This window comes from Carcharhinus amblyrhynchos, chromosome 6 (assembly GCF_965287045.1).
Source record: "Carcharhinus amblyrhynchos chromosome 6, sCarAmb.v2.hapA, whole genome shotgun sequence".
Taxonomy (NCBI): domain Eukaryota; kingdom Metazoa; phylum Chordata; class Chondrichthyes; order Carcharhiniformes; family Carcharhinidae; genus Carcharhinus; species Carcharhinus amblyrhynchos.
Genome location: NC_137329.1, coordinates 79,750,454 through 79,766,066, shown reverse-complemented (window position 1 = coordinate 79,766,066; position 15,613 = coordinate 79,750,454). Strand labels below are relative to the sequence as shown.

At 47.9% G+C, this 15,613-nt stretch overlaps 1 protein-coding gene across 1 annotated transcript in view; it reads right to left on the bottom strand.

Moving 5' to 3' along the window:
- Positions 1-15,397, bottom strand: part of LOC145344036 (ataxin-7-like protein 1) — a 253,456-nt gene extending 238,059 nt beyond the window's left edge. The window contains exon 1 of the mRNA XM_080190772.1: positions 15,294-15,397. The gene's annotated coding sequence lies outside the window, so the exon portion shown is untranslated. The remainder of the gene's footprint in view (positions 1-15,293) is intronic.
- Positions 15,398-15,613: the final 216 nt, after the last annotated feature.

Below are 15,613 nucleotides of genomic sequence, written 5' to 3'. Positions count from 1 at the left end.
GATAGAGAGAGAGAGTGTGATAGAGAGAGAGAGTGATAGAGAGAGAGAGAGTGATAGAGAGAGAGATAGAGTGTGATAGAGAGAGAGAGTGTGATAGAGAGAGAGAGTGTGATAGAGAGAGAGAGAGAGTGTGATAGAGAGAGAGATAGAGTGTGATAGAGAGAGAGATAGAGTGTGATAGAGAGAGAGAGTGTGATAGAGAGAGATAGAGAGAGTGTGATAGAGAGAGATAGAGAGAGTGTGATAGAGAGAGATAGAGAGAGTGTGATAGAGAGAGAGAGAGAGAGTGTGATAGAGAGAGAGAGAGAGTGATAGAGAGAGATAGAGAGAGAGTGATAGAGAGAGAGATAGAGAGTGATAGAGAGAGAGATAGAGTGTGATAGAGAGAGAGATAGAGTGTGATAGAGAGAGAGATAGAGTGTGATAGAGAGAGAGATAGAGTGTGATAGAGAGAGAGATAGAGTGTGATAGAGAGAGAGATAGAGTGTGATAGAGAGAGAGATAGAGTGTGATAGAGAGAGATAGAGAGAGTGTGATAGAGAGATAGAGTGTGATAGAGAGAGAGTGTGATAGAGAGAGAGAGAGTGTGATAGAGAGAGAGAGAGAGTGTGATAGAGAGAGAGAGAGAGTGTGATAGAGAGAGAGAGAGAGTGTGATAGAGAGAGAGAGAGAGTGATAGAGAGAGATAGAGAGAGAGAGTGATAGAGAGAGATAGAGAGAGTGTGATAGAGAGAGAGAGAGTGTGATAGAGAGAGAGTGTGATAGAGAGAGAGAGAGTGTGATAGAGAGAGAGATAGAGAGAGTGTGATAGAGAGAGAGATAGAGAGAGTGTGATAGAGAGAGTGTGATAGAGAGAGTGTGATAGAGAGAGTGTGATAGAGAGAGTGTGATAGAGAGAGTGTGATAGAGAGAGTGTGATAGAGAGAGTGTGATAGAGAGAGTGTGATAGAGAGAGTGTGATAGAGAGAGTGTGATAGAGAGAGAGAGTGTGATAGAGAGTGTGATAGAGAGTGTGATAGAGAGTGTGATAGAGAGAGTGATAGAGAGAGAGATAGAGAGAGAGATAGAGAGAGTGATAGAGAGAGAGAGAGAGAGTGATAGAGAGAGAGAGATAGAGTGTGATAGAGAGAGAGATAGAGTGAGTGTGATAGAGAGAGAGATAGAGTGAGTGTGATAGAGAGAGAGATAGAGATAGAGAGTGTGATAGAGAGTGTGATAGAGAGAGAGATAGAGAGAGTGATAGAGAGAGTGATAGAGAGAGAGATAGAGAGAGTGTGATAGAGAGAGAGATAGAGAGAGAGAGTGATAGAGAGTGATAGACAGATAGAGAGAGTGTGATAGAGAGAGAGAGATAGAGAGAGAGTGATAGAGAGAGTGATAGAGAGAGTGATAGAGAGAGAGAGTGTGATAGAGAGAGTGTGATAGAGAGAGTGTGATAGAGAGAGTGTGATAGAGAGAGTGTGATAGAGAGAGTGTGATAGAGAGATAGAGAGAGTGTGATAGAGAGAGTGTGATAGAGAGAGTGATAGAGAGAGATAGAGAGAGTGTGATAGAGAGAGACATAGAGTGATAGAGAGAGTGATAGAGAGAGTGATAGAGAGAGTGTGATAGAGAGAGTGTGAGAGAGAGAGAGATAGAGAGAGTGATAGAGAGAGATAGAGAGAGTGTGATAGAGAGAGATAGAGAGATAGAGAGAGAGAGATAGAGAGGTAGATAGAGAGAGAGTGATAGAGAGAGTGATAGAGAGAGTGATAGAGAGAGTGATAGAGTGATAGAGAGATAGAGCGAGATAGAGAGAGTGTGATAGAGAGAGAGATAGAGTGATAGATAGAGAGAGAGAGAGAGAGAGAGATAGATAGAGAGAGATGGAGAGAGTGATAGAGAGAGATGGAGAGAGTGATAGAGAGAGATAGAGAGAGTGTGATAAAGAGAGATAGAGAGAGTGATAGAGAGAGATAGAGAGAGAGATGGAGAGAGAGAGAGTATGTGATACAGAGAGAGATAGAGAGAGAGAGTGTGTGATAGAGAGAGAGAGTGTGTGATAGAGAGAGAGATAGAGAGAGAGAGAGTGTGATAGAGAGAGAGATAGAGTGATAGATAGAGAGAGAGAGAGAGTGATAGATAGAGAGAGAGAGAGAGTGATGAGAGAGAGAGAGAGTGATAGATAGAGAGAGAGAGAGAGAGTGATAGAGAGAGATAGAGAGAGTGTGATAAAGAGAGATAGAGAGAGTGTGATAAAGAGAGATAGAGAGAGTGATAGAGAGAGATAGAGAGAGAGATGGAGAGAGAGAGAGAGTATGTGATACAGAGAGAGATAGAGAGAGAGAGTGTGTGATAGAGAGAGAGAGTGTGTGATAGAGAGAGAGATAGAGAGAGAGAGTGTGTGATAGAGAGAGAGATAGAGAGAGAGAGAGTGTGTGATAGAGAGAGAGATAGAGAGAGAGAGAGTGTGTGATAGAGAGAGTGATAGAGAGAGAGTGATAGAGAGAGAGTGATAGAGAGAGAGAGTGATAGAGAGAGAGTGATAGAGAGAGTGTGATAGAGAGAGATAGAGAGAGTGTGATAGAGAGAGATAGAGAGAGAGTGTGTGAGAGGGAGGGAGAGGGGGAGAGTGTGTGAGAGGGAGGGAGAGGGGGAGAGTGTGTGAGAGGGAGGAGAGGGGGAGAGTGTGTGAGAGGGAGGGAGAGGGGAGAGTGTGTGAGAGGGAGGAGAGGGGGAGAGTGTGTGAGAGGGAGGGAGAGGGGGAGAGTGTGTGAGAGGGAGGGAGAGGGGGAGAGTGTGTGAGAGGGAGGGAGAGGGGGAGAGTGTGTGAGAGGGAGGGAGAGGGGGAGAGTGTGTGAGAGGGAGGGAGAGGGGGAGAGTGTGTGAGAGGGAGGGAGAGGGGGAGAGTGTGTGAGAGGGAGGGAGAGGGGGAGAGTGTGTGAGAGGGAGGGAGAGGGGGAGAGTGTGTGAGAGGGAGGGAGAGGGGAGAGAGTGTGTGAGAGGGAGGGAGAGGGGGAGAGTGTGTGAGAGGGAGGGAGAGGGGGAGAGTGTGTGAGAGGGAGGGAGAGGGGGAGAGTGTGTGAGAGGGAGGGAGAGGGGGAGAGTGTGTGAGAGGGAGGGAGAGGGGGAGAGTGTGTGAGAGGGAGGAGAGGGGGAGAGTGTGTGAGAGGGAGGGAGAGGGGGAGAGTGTGTGAGAGGGAGGGAGAGGGGGAGAGTGTGTGAGAGGGAGGGAGAGGGGGAGAGTGTGTGAGAGGGAGGAGAGGGGGAGAGTGTGTGAGAGGGAGGGAGAGGGGGAGAGTGTGTGAGAGGGAGGGAGAGGGGGGAGAGTGTGTGAGAGGGAGGGAGAGGGGGAGAGTGTGTGAGAGGGAGGGAGAGGGGGAGAGTGTGTGAGAGGGAGGGAGGGGGGAGAGTGTGTGAGAGGGGGAGAGTGTGTGAGAGGGAGGGAGAGGGGGAGAGTGTGTGAGAGGGGAGAGTGTGTGAGAGGGGAGAGTGTGTGAGAGGGGGAGAGTGTGAGAGTGGGAGAGAGAGAGGAGGGGAGTATGAGAGTGGGAGAGAGAGAGGAGGGGAGTATGAGAGTGGGAGAGAGAGAGAGGAGGGGAGTATGAGAGTGGGAGAGAGAGAGAGGAGGGGAGTATGAGAGTGGGAGAGAGAGAGAGGAGGGGAGTATGAGAGTGGGAGAGAGAGAGAGGAGGGGAGTATGAGAGTGGGAGAGAGAGAGAGGAGGGGAGTATGAGAGTGGGAGAGAGAGAGAGGAGGGGAGTATGAGAGTGGGAGAGAGAGAGAGGAGGGGAGTATGAGAGTGGGAGAGAGAGAGAGGAGGGGAGTATGAGAGTGGGAGAGAGAGAGAGGAGGGGAGTATGAGAGTGGGAGAGAGAGAGAGGAGGGGAGTATGAGAGAGGGAGAGAGAGGGAGGGGAGAAGAGAGGATAGGAGAGAGAGAGGTGAGAGAGAGGGAGGGAGAGGATAGGGGAGATGGAGGGAGAGGTGAGAGAGGGAGAGGAGAGGATACGGGCGATAGAGGGAGACGAGAGGATAGGGGAGAGGGAGGGAGAGGTGAGAGAGAGGGAGAGGAGAGGTGAGAGAGAGGGAGAGGAGAGGTGAGAGAGGGGAGAGGAAAGGATAGAAGACAGCGAGAGGAGAGAGGGAAGGAGAGGGAGGGAGACGAGAGAGGGAGGGAGGGAGACGAGAGAGGGAGGGAGGGAGACGAGAGAGGGAGGGAGGGAGACGAAGGGAGAGGAGAGATGGTGATGGAGGGAGAGGAGAGATGGAGGGAGAGGAGAGATGGAGGGAGAGGAGAGATGGAGGGAGAGGAGAGATGGAGGGAGAGGAGAGGAGAGATGGAGATGGAGGGAGAGGAGAGATGGAGATGGAGGGAGAGGAGAGATGGAGGGAGAGGAATGATGGAGGGGGAGGAATGATGGAGGGGGAGGGAGAGGAGAGTGAAGCCTTCCATTGTTTGCTGAAGCAGAGGAGTGAAGGAGCAGAGAGAGAGATAAGAATTTACCTGTTTAAAAACCTGTTTAAATGAGTTTAAAGCACTTTGTTCCTTGTAGAACTGTTTAAATCATTTAAAAGCCATTTTTGCGGGCTTTTTGTATTTACCTCTTTAAGAATTCTGAGGGAGTGGTTAGAAGGGAGTTGTGGGCCAGCAAGCTTTAAATCAGCGCCAGGTTTCAAAAGAGGCCTGGTATAGACAGCGGGCAGCGTCGGAGCGGGCAGCGGAGTGAGGGGGAAGCAGAGTGAGCTACTAGGGCTTAATATCAAAAGGGCCGGGGAGAAAAAGGGCCAGGTAAGTTCGTGTGGAAATTTTCAATACTACTACAGTGAATAATGGAGGGGCATGTGATGTGTTGTTTCTGTATGATGTGGGAACTGGTGGACCCCAGGGTCCTCCCCAGCGTCCATGTCTGCAGTAAGTGCCGGTTGCTGGAGGAGCTCCAGCTCAAGGTAGATGAGCTGGCCTCTGAGCTACAGACACTGAGGCTCATCAGAGGGAGAGAGGGTGCCATTGTCAATGGGGTGCAAGTGACATCCTCCCCCCCTAGACAGGCTAACTCTAAGGGTTACGAACATGAGGGGGGCTGCTGAGATGAGGAAGGGGGGTGGGGAGAGGAGGAAGGGGGTGGGGAGCGGAGGCCTCAGCCTCTCAATCTGCATAACAACTTTGAGGCTCTTGCTTCCAGTCTGGACGAGGGAGATGAGGTCGGTGAGCAAACTGCACACGGTACAGTGATGCAGCAGGACATAGGCAAGGAGAAGGTGAAAAGGAACATAGTAGTGATTGGGGATAGTGGGGTGAAGGGTATTGACACTGTCCTTTGTCACAATGACAAATTGCACAGAAGGGTGTGTTGTCTGCCTGGTGCTCGGGTCCAGGATGTCGCATCTGGGCTGCAGAGGAACCTGGAGTGGGAGGGTGAGAATCCGGTCGTTGTGGTACATGTGGGTGCCAACAACGTAGGCAAAATGCGAACTGAGGATCTGGGGAGGGAGTATGAGAAGCTGGGAATGGAATTAAAGAGTAGAACCGACAAGGTAGTTATCTCTGGGCTACTGCCTGAACCGAGTGCAGACGGGCGTAGGGTTGATAGGATTAAGGAAGTGAATGGGTGGCTCAGGGATTAGTGTGGGAGGAATGAGTTGAATTTATGGGGCATTGGCACCAGTATTGGGGTAGGTGGGACCTGTTCGGGCGGGATGGGGTTGGTCTGAACCGTGCTGGGACCAGAGTGCTGGCGAATAGAGTAAAGAGAACTGTAGACAGGGCTTTGAACTAATTGGCGGGGGGGGGAGGGTGCGAGGGTTGGTGGCATTACGGGGTCTAAAGCTGAGGAGAGGGTACAGGTAAGGGAAGAGGCCGAGGATGTCCCAATAATAGAGGGAGTAGGGGGCGTGAGTATGGTTGGTGGCATTACGGCAAATAGGGTCCAGGTGAAGGCTGGGATGAAGGCACTTTATCTGAATGCACGAAGCATTCGGAATAAAGTGGATGAGCTAGTGGCGCAGATCAGCACAAATGGATATGATCTGGTGGCCATTACAGAGACGTGGCTGCAAGGTGACAGGGACTGGGAGCTGAATGTCCAGGGGTATCAAGTGTTTAGGAAGGATAGGCAGGAGGGAAAAGGGGGGGGGCGTAGCTCTGCTGATTAAGGATAGCATCAGGGTGGTAGCAAGGGATGATATTGGAGCCAAGGAGCAGAAAGCGGAATTGTTGTGGGTAGAGATTAGGAACAGCAAAGGGAGGAAGACGCTGGTGGGTGTCTATAGGCCCCCGAATAATGATTTGGAGGTGGGGCGGGCTGTTAACGCGCAAATAAGTGCGGCGTGCAGGAATGGGACGGCCGTAGTTATGGGGGATTTCAATCTACATATAGATTGGTCGACTCATGTTGGACGCGGTGGGCTCAAGGAGGAGTTCTTGGAATGCTGCCGGGATAGTTTCCTGGAACAGTGTGTGTTGGAGCCGACGAGGGAGCGAGCTATCTTGGATCTGGTGTTATGTAATGAGGCGGGTAGAATTAGGGACCTTGTGGTGAAGGATCCTCTTGGGGAGAGTGATCATTGTATGGTGGAGTTTCTGGTGCAGATGGAGGAGGAGGAAGTGGGTTCCCGGACGCGCGTCCTTTGTTTGAACAGAGGGGAGTACGGTAGGATGAGAGAAGAATTGGTGAATGTGGACTGGGGGAGCGCGTTGGAAGGTAGGTCTGCTGAGGAGCAGTGGAGGATCTTTAAGGAGATCTTTCTTGGTGCTCAGCGGAAATTTATTCCGATGGTCAAAAAGGACAGTAGGAGGAGAGGTAATAAGCCGTGGATAACGAAGGAGGTGAAGGAAAGTGTTAAGTTAAAAGCGGAGGCGTTTAGAGTAGCTAAGAGTAGTGGGCGAGAAGAGGATTGGGAGAGGTTTAAATGTCAACAAAGATTGACAAAGAAGTTGATAAAGAAGGGTAGGAGAAACTATGAAGCTGAGCTAGCACTTAATATAAAAAAGGATAGCAAGAGTTTTTATAAATATATAAAAAGGAAGAGGCTGGCTAGGGTGAACGTTGGTCCCTTAGAGGATGAGAAAGGGGAGCTAGTGGTAGGGGATGGGGATATGGCTGAGGTCCTGAATAACTTTTTTGTTTCTGTCTTCACGGAGGAGGACGTGAATAATTTGACGGGTGTTAGAGATGGAAAGGTGGTAGGACTGGAGGGTCTTAATGACATTACTGTTACTAGAGAGGGGGTGCTCGACAGACTGGAGGGGCTGATTGTGGACAAGTCGCCAGGACCGGATGGAATGCATCCGAGGGTTCTGAAAGAAATGGCGGAGGTGATAGTGGATGCCTTGGTGGTTATTTTCCAGACGTCGCTGGATTCCGGGGAAGTGCCGGAAGATTGGAAAGCGGCTAATGTTACGCCGTTGTTTAAGAAGGGTGCCAGGCAAAAGGCAGGGAATTATAGGCCGGTTAGTTTAACGTCTGTTGTAGGTAAAATGTTAGAATCCGTCATCAAGGAGGAAATAGTGAGGCATCTTGAGAGGAATTGCTTGATAGAGCAGACGCAGCACGGTTTCGTTAAAGGGAAGTCGTGTCTGACAAATTTACTGGAGTTCTATGAGGATGTGTCTAGGGCGGTGGATAGAGGAGAGCCGGTGGATGTGGTCTTGATTTTCAGAAGGCGTTTGACAAAGTACCTCACAAGAGGTTATTGCAGAAGGTCAGGGGACATGGAGTTGGGGGTAGGGTGTTAGCGTGGATAGAGGATTGGTTGTCAAATAGGAGGCAAAGAGTGGGGGTCAATGGATGCTATTCGGATTGGCGGGTGGTGACTAGTGGAGGGCCCCAGGGGTCGGTGCTGGGGCCTCAGCTATTTACCATTTATATAGATGATCTGGAGGAGGGAACCGAGTGTATGGTGTCGAAATTTGCTGATGACACCAAGATTGGTGGAACGGCAAATTGTGCGGAGGGTGTGGAGAGTCTACAGAAGGATCTAGATAGGCTGGGCGAATGGGCCAGGAAATGGCAAATGGAATTTAATGTTGGCAAGTGCGAGGTGGTCCACTTTGGTAGGAATAATGGTAGGAAGGATTATTACTTACGTGGCGAAAAACTGCAGCAGGCGACGGTGCAGAGGGACCTTGGGGTCCTTGTGCATGAGTCGCAAAAACCCAGCTTGCAGATGCAGCAGGTGGTCAGGAAGGCGAATGGGATGCTGGCCTTCATAGCGAGGGGGATTGAATATAAAAGTAGGGAGGTCTTGCTGCGGCTGTATAGGGCATTGGTGAGGCCGCAGCTGCAGTACTGTGTGCAGTTTTGGGCGCCGTACTTACGCAAGGATATTTTGGCCTTGGAGGGAGTGGAGAGGAGGTTTACTAGGCTGATGCCGGAGTTGAGGGGGTTGAGCTATGAGGAGAGGCCGAATAAACTAGGGTTGTACTCGTTAGAGTTTAGAAGAATGAGGGGAGATCTCATTGAGACGTATAAGATGATGAATGGGATGGATAGGATAGAGGTGGAGAGACTCGTCCTGCTCAGAAGGGATAGTAGGACTAGGGGGCACAGCCTCAAGATAAAGGGGAGCGGTTTAGAACGGAGTTGAGGAGGAACTTCTTCACTCAAAGGGTGGTGAATCTCTGGAATTCTCTGCCCGTTGAAGTGGTGGAGGCTACCTCGCTAAATATTTTTAAGACGCAGGTTGATGGGTTTTTGATAAGAGAGGGGATTAAGGGTTATGGGGAGAGGGCGGGAATGTGGAACTGAGCCACGACAGATCAGCCATGATCTTATTGAATGGCGAGGCAGGCTCAAAGGGTTAGATGGCCTACTTCTGCTCCTATTTCTTATGTTCTTATGTTCTTGTGAGAGATGGAGGGGGAGGGAGAGGGGAGATGGAGGGGGAGGGAGAGATGGAGATGGAGGGAGAGGAGAGATGGAGATGGAGGGAGAGGAGAGATGGAGGGAGAGGGGAGATGGAGGGGGAGGGAGAGGGGAGATGGAGGGGGAGATGGAGGGGGAGGGAGAGGGGAGATGGAGGGGGAGGGAGAGGGGAGATGGAGGGGGAGGGAGAGGGGAGATGGAGGGGGAGGGAGAGGGGAGATGGAGGGGGAGATGAAGGGAGAGGAGAGATGGAGATGAAGGGAGAGGAGAGATGGAGATGGAGGGAGAGGAGAGATGGAGGGAGAGGAGAGATGGAGATGGAGGGAGAGGAGAGATGGAGATGGAGGGTGGGGGAGATGGAGATGGAGGGAGAGGAGAGATGGAGGGAGAGATGGAGATGGAGGGAGAAGAGAGATGGAGATGGAGGGAGAGGAGAGATGGAGATGGAGGGAGAGGAGAGATGGAGATGGAGGGAGAGGAGAGATGGAGGGAGAGGAGAGATGGAGGGAGAGGAGAGATGGAGATGGAGGGAGAGGAGAGATGGAGATGGAGGGTGGGGGAGATGGAGATGGAGGGAGAGGAGAGATGGAGGGAGAGATGGAGATGGAGGGAGAAGAGAGATGGAGATGGAGGGAGAGGAGAGATGGAGATGGAGGGAGAGGAGAGATGGAGATGGAGGGAGAGGGAGAGGAGAGATGGAGGGAGAGATAGAGATGGAGGGAGAGTGTGATAGAGGGAGGAAGAGAGGGAAGGTTAGAGGAGAGATAGGGGAGAATGTGATAGACAGATGGAGGGAGAGAGAGTGTGATAGAAAGAGAGAGAGGAAGACAGTGAGATACAAAGAGAGGAGAGGAAGAGATAGTGGGAGAAAGGGAAGGAAGGAGAGAGCGGGTGAGAGAGAGGAGAATGTGATAGAGCGAGAGAGAGAGGGAGTGATAGAAAGAGGGAGAGAGTGATAGAGGGAGAGGGAGAGAGTGATAGAGAGGGGAGGGGGAGAGGAAGAGAGAGGGGAGGGGGAGAGGAAGAGAGAGGGGAGGGGGAGAGGAAGAGAGAGGGGAGGGGGAGAGGAAGAGAGAGGGGAGGGGGAGAGGAAGAGAGAGGGGAGGGGGAGAGGAAGAGAGAGGGGAGGGGGAGAGGAAGAGAGAGGGGAGGGGGAGAGGAAGAGAGAGGGGAGGGGGAGAGGAAGAGAGAGGGGAGGGGGAGAGGAAGAGAGAGGAGGAGGGAGATGGAGAGAGGGGGAGGAGAGAGGGGGATGGAGATGGAGAGAGGGGGATGGAGATGGAGAGAGGGGGATGGAGATGGAGAGAGGGGGATGGAGATGGAGAGAGGTGATAGGAGGGCGAGGAGGAGAGGGAGGGAGAGAGGAGCAGGAGAGGGGGAGAGAGAGAGAGGAGAGGGAGAGATAGAGAGGAAGATAAAGATAGAGAGGAGAGGGACAGTGTGATAGAGAGGGAGAGAGAGAGGGAGAGTTTGATAGGGGGAGAGAGAGGGAGAGTGTGATAAGGAGAGTGATAGAGAGGGAGAGGGAGTGAGAGAGTGTGGTAGAGGGGGTGAGAGAGAGGGAGAATGAGAGAGGGGAGAGATAGAGGGGGAGAGAGAGAGGGAAAGTGTGATAGAGAGAGGGAGATACAGAAGGAGAGTATGATAGAGGGAGGGAAAGAATAAGGGAGAGATAGGGAGTGTGTGATAGAGAGAGAGGGGGAGGAGGAGAGGGAGAGTGTGATAAAGGGAGCCAGGGAGAGAATGAGGGAGAGAGGGGGGAATGTGATAAAGGGAGGGGGAGAGAGAGGGAGAGTGTGATAGAGAGAGGGAGAGGGATAGAAAGAGTGTGATAGAGAGAGGGAGAGATAGAGAGGAGGAGACAGGGAGAGAGGGAGAGTGTGATAGAGGGAGAGGAGGAGATGGAGAGAGTGAGTGTGATAGAGGGGTAAGATGGAGAGGAGTGAGGAGCAGAGCGAAAGATAGAGGGAGAGTGTGATAGAGAGGTGGAGAGGCAAAGAGAGGAGAGGGAGGAGCAGAGGGAATGATAGAGGGAGAGTGTGATGGAGAGAGGGAGCAGAGGAGAGGGAGAGTGTGTGGTGAAAGAGGTAAGTTAAGAGGGTTTGAGAAAGGAAGGCAGAAAGGGAGGGAAAATAAGTAAAATGGGAAAGGAGCAAGGGAAAAAGAGTGGAGAGAGAGAGAGAGAGATGGAAATCTTCAAATGCATTATGGTGAGTGCTGTATAAGGAATGTGTGGTAGCTTGGCCCCTTTAATGGTCATGGTACCATCCTGAGGCCTATCAGGAGGAAGTGAACTGGCACTTATCGGGTGTTAACATGTGGGTCTTGGTAGGAGGGAACCTTCATTGAGAGATTGGGAGTTAGTGCAACTAGATTTGTTTGTATATAGTTTTATCTTTCCTTCAATAAATCACTGTATGATTCAAGGCTTCCTTGTCACGATACCTAGCGCTACAACAGTCGAGACCAGAATAAATTGACCTACAGCGGCTAACGTGCCAGTTAGTTTCTGGAAGAAAAACCTGCAAGGGAGATAAATATAGAAACATTGTGCCAGCCTTACTCCAGTAGTCATGCCACTGTTCAGGAAAATTCATCCATTTGATCCAGAGGTTGAATGTTGGGACCAGTACTTGAAAGATTTTAATATGTTTTTGTAGCCAGTGAAATAACGTCTGAAGAAAAGTATGAAGTTATATTACTTACGGATTGTGGGCCTCAAACTTATAACCTTGTGAGAAGCCTTCCATCTCCAGAGGCATCGAATACAAAATCCTTTGACCAGCTGGTTGCTCTAATATGGGACCACTACAATCCCCAGCCTTCTACTATTATGCAGAGATATAAATTCCACTCAGCTGTTAGCAACTGAAGGGAGACAGTTTCTACTTTTGTCACCAGACTTCGCCAGTTGGCTGAGCACTATGGTTCTGGGCCATCCTTAAGTCATATGTTCCATGACCGTCTTACATGTGATGTTAACAGTTTGAAATTGCAAAAGAGGCTGCTCACCAAATTAAAATTTCCCTGGATAAAATTTCCTTGGAATTGCCTCAAGCGACTGAGAACACTGAACAAAGTGCTTTTGAACTGCAAAGTGTGCAGGGCAAGATGAACAAAATTTGGCAGGTAAAGGTGGCCGTTCGGAATGCCAGTAGCAAAAACCCAAGAGAAGGAAGAGAAATTGTCAGCCTCGGATTTAGCGAATGTTATTTTGGGGAAGACCATCCCAAGACAGATGCAAATGTAAAGAGTTCATTTGTTTCAGGTGCAATTGGCAGGGCCACATACAAATCAGATGCAGAGTTAGATCATCCGTGCCTAATTCCCAAATAAAATGAGGGGTCCAATGAACAAGATTATGGAAGATTCAGAAAAGAAGTCCTAAGTTTATGAGCTCTACATTGTGAAGTTAGATAAAATAACCTCCATTGAAATCTCCCTTATAGTTAATGGATGTCCATTAACTATGAAGGTTGATACAGTCACTTTGCCCACAGTAATAGATGAACAAAGCTATAAGTATTTGCAGGGCGGTGTGCAACCTATGAGGCTCAGCAAAATCAATTGCCAACCTATATCGGGAGAAAGCACTTAGGTACCCCTAAGAAGATAATTTGAATGACTTTATTTAAGGCTTCCTCCTCATGATGCCTCAAGCTACAAAGAAAGAATATAAACTTAGTTTCATGTTTGGGAATGGTTTAATTAAATTGAGAGTCATGTGGTTGAAAGGGTTTAGGAATGTGGAAGATTGAAAACTAAGACAGAGACAATAGATGATGAAACTGAGAGAGTTAATAGAAGTAAGCATAGATAAGAGGAGTGCAAGAGAAAGGTTGGGAAACAAAAAAAACTAAAGGGAAATGAAAGGAAGGTATAGAGCAAGAACAAATGTTGAACAAGTGTTGGAATGGAAAGCAAGAGAGAATTTGTGAGAGAACCAATGTGAAAGAAAAAGGAATCCTTTTATTGCTACTTCAATAGCTTAAATGGGGTCTGTTTATTTTATCTTTGGGGTTCTTTTATGATCTTGCATTGTTAGGAGGATGGTCATGTGTTTTTGGACAGTTTTTTTCCAGTGAGTTTAAGGTTTCATTTTCTGTTTGGCTGCAGTTAGAGTTTAGTTTTAGAAGGGGCATCAAGCTGAAAAGAAGTGTCTCTCTTCCTGCTTTTGAATGGTCTGCTATTAGCTGGAAGCAAGATTTCTTGTCTTCCTGAAGTGGAGAATCTGCTGTTGGTGGCTGGAGCAGAGAGTTTCTCTGGTAGTTTGGGAAGCTGTTCTGGGTATATCAAGGTGAGGGGAGGTGGGTGCTGCTGGAACTCACAAGACTAAGAGTTTCAATTCTCCAACCAAAGGGCTTGGTTCCAGTATCGTGAGCTTTAGTCTTTACGGTGTTGAACCTGTTTAAAGGGTTTTGCCTATGACAGGGGTTTGTTTGATTGGCTCATTAGTATCCTTTAGGAAAGAAAATTTGCCATCCTTACCCAGTCTGGCTGACATGTGACTCCAGAGCCACAGCAATGTGGTTGACTCTCAACTGTCTTCGGGCAACTAGGGATGAGCAATGAATGCTGGCCAGCCAGCGATGCCCATGTCCCACAAATGAATGAAAAAAAAAACATTTTAGGTATATTTGTTAAGGATTATACATCATCTTGGTTGTTTTGTTTTTGTTTGTAATTGATAAAAGTTATTGCTAATTTTCTTTCCATATACGTTAACTATATTCTTAAATAAAGTCTGTTTGATAAAAGCTCCCTGGTGGGTCATTTGAATCATACGTGAAGTGAAACATGCCATGTTTATCCTAGTCAAATTCAAGGTGCAAGACTTATGATCCAGGGGGGCTCTTTAAAATACTTTGGAATTTCTGACCTGAACCATAACAAAAGCTAACTCTTTTATGTGTTTCACATTTCTGCTTTTTCTGCTGAATGGGACAAACAACAAAAAAGCTGACAGAGCAAGTATGAGTGGATTCTTTCCTTCATTTTCTCCATCTCCCTTCAACCAACTTGCAAGTTTTAAATAGTGTCTGCGTGTTTTATAAAGAACTCAACCTAGCACTGCTGTTTTCAGAAGGACAGATAAATTGCCCATCTATAGCTTTAAACTGCCTTAAAGCCAAAAATAGAATCACCAAGTGAAAACAGCAGGATTACTGAGTTCAGGCCAAAGCCTGCCAAGTCACCAACCTAAAAGAGCTGTACACCCCTTCAGTTTTACTGGGCTCTAAATTACTTAATCTATCCTCCCCACTCTGTTATCTGTTTGTGTGTGTGAAAGTCGGAGTGTTTTTTAAAATTATTTTACTTAGACCAAGTTGAGTAAATAAAAACTATCCTTTTGTCAAAAACTCAAGAAAACTTGTCTGATTGCGCCTTTATAGTCACAACACAAATGGTTAAATGCCCATGGAATTGGCTAGTATGACCTTTCACTAAAATAAACTGTTATGGTCAAATGAGGAGAACAAAAAGGGAGTCATTCGACACCTCCTCACTTGATCATAACAGCTATTATATTGCTGTCAAGAAGCAAATTATCAGATAATAAGAAAATAATATTTATGTGCATTTCTATATGTATAACCACAAATCCATTTTTTTTGTCTTTTGATCTAATTTTAAGGAGACCCTCCAACATTAAAAGGAAGAAGGCTTGCATCTAGATAGCAATGTAGTCCACAGTCATTAAGCTGCTACAGGACAAATGGTGGAAAATAGTGTCAGATGAAGCTCAAGATGGGTCTCAATGCCTTATTGTGTTAGCTTGGTTCTTATTTGTCTCTTGTATGGGGATCTTAAATTGGTTTCAATTTGAACTTGACTTTTGAAGCGCGCAATGAATGGATTTGGGTTTGCCTGGTCCATTCTGAGCTTTGGTTTTGTAACTTTAAGGACTGAGTAAAAAAATGTTAAAAAGGAAAATAAATCAGATGGCATATTTCTGACAATTGAATAGTATTACAATATTGCAGCCATGGCCAAACTGGCTTGCAAACTGTATGTAACTCTTTGAAAATTACCACACTAAGCAGGAGTGTTCCCTTCCTGTCGGGGAACATTTCAGCAATCAAGGGCATTCAGCCTCCAATCTTCAGGTAAGTGTTAAGGCAGCCTTCAAGACACACAACAACGCAGAATTGCTGAGCAGAAACTGACAACCAAGTTTCATATGCATGAGGACAGCCTCAACTGGAATCTTGCATTCATGTCACTGTACATGTAACCTCCATCATTTGGCCTGAGCTTGCAAAATCCTACTAACTGTACTGGCTTGTGACAATTCACATCTTTTTAACCTGTATTAAACCTCTCTCCACTCGCATTGTCTGTACCTGTTAAGACTTGATTATCTGAAAAGACTCACATTCCAATCATTATCTTGCAATTGAGTCTTTAACTATAAATGCCTTATCTGTGAACCCAACCCTCCACTCACCTGATGAATGAGCAGCACTCCGAAAGCTTGTGATACCTAATAAACCTTTTGGACTTTAACCTGGTGTTGTGAGACTTCTTACTGTGTTCACCTCAGTCCAACGCGGCATCTCCACATCTATAAAAATTAAATGTACCTCGTAAAAAATATTGGCTGAAGAGCTATTTGTCTGTCAATTTAATATAAACTGTGTTATGAAAACCAAACTTACCTGCTCATTGGGAACATGAGTCAGAAACTCCAAGTCCTGACAGTCTTTGGACTCCCATGAGTGCCCGCGCATAAGGAAAAAAGGAAAGACATGAAACCCTGTGCAGAGC